The sequence below is a fragment of the Scardinius erythrophthalmus genome (assembly GCF_964197995.2).
Source record: "Scardinius erythrophthalmus genome assembly, chromosome: 10".
NCBI classification, from domain to species: Eukaryota; Metazoa; Chordata; class Actinopteri; order Cypriniformes; family Leuciscidae; genus Scardinius; species Scardinius erythrophthalmus.
Window position 1 is genome coordinate 25,980,523 of NC_138230.1, and position 3,102 is coordinate 25,983,624.

The following is a 3,102-nucleotide window of genomic DNA, read 5'->3' on the forward strand; positions in this document are numbered from 1 at the left end:
TCATTTGATGTTGTGGTACTTTTAGGTTAGTGGGCGGCACCTTCAAATCCGTGAGGTAAAAGACTCCTTGAGACTAGTGGTTTATAGATAAAGTTTGAACTAGAACTTATTTATTTAATTTATTATTTATTCAAAAGCTACGTGAAAATAAAGTAATAACTTAGGTTAACGGAAATGAAAAAGGCATTTAAATTTCAGCGCTGTGAGGGAACGTCAGCTGAGCACTGTTGTGTCCCTCAGTGTTCGTCCTCAGCAAAATTCAATTCAGTCATTAGTTTTCATACTTTCCCGTCAGACGTACAACAGCGAAAGAAATGGATAGTAAATATAAGAAGAGACAATTTTATTATATCTCACCATACACGCGTGTGTAGTCGGCACTTTGTGCCAGAAGAGCTCAAGGAGCCTGCTGAAGTCGGAGGGAGGCGAAGGCTGAAGTTTGGTGCCGTACCTGTACTGTTCCCTTGGAATAATTACTCTCTTGGAGAGAGAAGGCTTGGGGTTTGGGAAAGGAGAACGAGACCAGAGAGTATGGAAACTGGGGAATATTCTGAACGTATATCTACCAACGACCACGATTACAGCACAGCACCGCAGCCCGCGTTTGTTGACTCGGTTCTGGAAGAAAACGAAAGGCTTCGCGAAGAAATCGACCTTGTGAGGCAGCAGATGGAACAGATGTCACTCAAACAGCGTTTTGGGCTACAGCGATTTACAGGTTCTGACAGTGACATCCGTTTCTACACCAGGTATGTAGAAATATTTAATTTAATAAAAACGCAAATACTTTAAGAACACTTGAAATATCTTGCATTTAAAGACTGATGTTATACAGTGATCATACTACTGTATCTTTACTAATTATATTTAAAATAAAATAATATTTAATATTAAAACACTTTTTAGGCTTAATGTGCATCGTGCATTAAAGAAGTACTCCAAATAAAGTATAATTGTAATATTTATATCCTAAGCTTTAAGCATTATGTCAGTAAATATCGATTTGTAGTATACTTAGTATGAAATAAATATATTTTAAAAACATTTTGGTTTAGGTTTTTTTTTTGCACTATGGTGTCCAAACCACAAACATTGAAGATTAAATATAATCAGCATGTCAAATAGACCAGTGCAAGTCACTTCCTACTTCAGGTTCACCTCTGACCTGGTGTGTATAAATGTAATAATATGTATGGTGCTAAATGCAAGGAATGTCAATGCTTTGACATTTTCACTATTTACAGGTTTTCATCTTACGATCATCTGATGCGGTTTTGGCAGGTCATTGAACCATCACTGAGATTCATGGTTCGGGTAACCAGAACAGGAACTGCAAACAGTGAATCTGAAAAGCAAAGTGCTTCCATGGTAAGTCTGTCATCTGTGCTATTATGACCAAACTCTCCGGCTACAGAATCCTATCATATACTTGTTCAATACATGGTTGGACTTTTACTTTCTGAAGCCAGGATGTTCACATTATGACCAACACTAGCACTTTTAGATTGAATGTAGAATGAATGGAAATAAATTTCACACCATCAGATGTCTGTTGTTGTAACTGTACTGTACACCTACCAGTTTTGACAATTACATATACATGTAACTGTGTTGTGATCTGTCAGTCCTTACAGGCAATAGATGAACTGTTCCTCTTCCTGAACTACCTTGCCCTTGGTCTGAAGCAGAGGGACCTAGCTGAGCGGTATGGGGTGCATCAGTCTACTGTAAGCAGAATCATTCTGACCTGGAGCAATTTTCTGTTCTCTGTTCTTGGTTCACAATGCATTTGGATGCCTCAAGACAAAATTAAGGAACACTTGCCATCAGAGTTTGAAGACTACCCAGACACCACCACAATTCTGGACTGCACAGAGTTCCGGTGTCAAACACCCTCCTCCCCTTTACTTCAGAGTGAGGTATACTCAAACTGTCATGATCGGACAAAACTGGAAACAGTTGCAGGTTCTCAAAGCGTTTATTAAGCTCAAAAGGGTCAGACAAACAGTTCAAAATAACGAAGGGCGGCGACTCAGGCTCGTGCAGGGACTTGATGGTCTGTGGTGCGCTGGTGCTGTGACGGTGGTGAATCCCGATCCCGGTACTGGAGTGCGGTGAATCCAAAGACAAAGAACAGGAACGGCAGGAAGACACGGCAGGCGAACAAAGACACGGCAACTCCACGGGAAACACAGACACGGCAAACACAGGACCTCAACAAACAATCCGACACTGGAACAGAGAATGGTGTGAGTATATATAGGGAATGGAAATGAACAGCAGCTGTGAACAGTGATTGATGATGATGATGATCAGCTGGAGCGCTGACAGACACGTGAGCGGGACAACGCCCACTCACACATAAACAACAACGACACGAGACAAGAAGGAAACAATGCATTCAACAACCGTGACAGTACCCCCTCCTCTAGGAACGCCTCACGGCGTTCCCAGACTCCCTTACCTGTCGATTGTAATCATCGATAAGAGAGTGATCCAGGATGTCACGAGCCGGAACCCAACTTCTCTCCTCCGGACCGTAACCTTCCCAGTCCACCAGGTACTGGAATCCGCGTCCCCTCCGTCTCGAGTCCATAATGCGACGGACCGAATAGGATGGTTCCCCATCTACGAGTCGCGGCGGTGGGGGAACCGGGGCAGGCGGATTAATGCGGGAAAAAAAAACGGGTTTAATTTTGGACACGTGGAATACCGGATGAATTCTCCTGTACACTGGAGGGAGGTTGAGGCGGACTGCCACCGGACTAACAATCTTGGTGACAGAAAACGGGCCAATGAATTTAGGAGCCAGTTTATTGGATACGGAGCGGAGCGGAATGTTCTTAGTAGAAAGCCACACTTTGGAACCGACGACGTATACGGGAGGCCTAGACCGGTGGCGATCGGCCTTGGCCTTGATGCGCGCCCGCACACGGAGGAGAGTCTCACGGGCTCTTGTCCATGTGCGGTGACACCTCTGGACAAAGGCGTGAGCGGAAGGGACCGCGACTTCGGATTCCAGACTGGGAAAGACCGGTGGCTGGTATCCTATACTACACTCAAAAGGAGATAGGCCCGTAGCTGACACTGGCAACGAATTGT

The 3,102-nt window shown here is 44.1% G+C and overlaps 1 long non-coding RNA gene across 1 annotated transcript; it reads left to right on the forward strand.

Moving 5' to 3' along the window:
* Positions 1 to 589: 589 nt before the first annotated feature.
* On the forward strand, positions 590 to 1,753 carry LOC308697123. Its single transcript, XR_014030891.1, has 3 exons — positions 590 to 749; positions 1,245 to 1,368; positions 1,626 to 1,753. It is a non-coding gene; the product is annotated as an uncharacterized lncRNA (long non-coding RNA).
* The last annotated feature ends 1,349 nt before the right edge of the window (positions 1,754 to 3,102 follow it).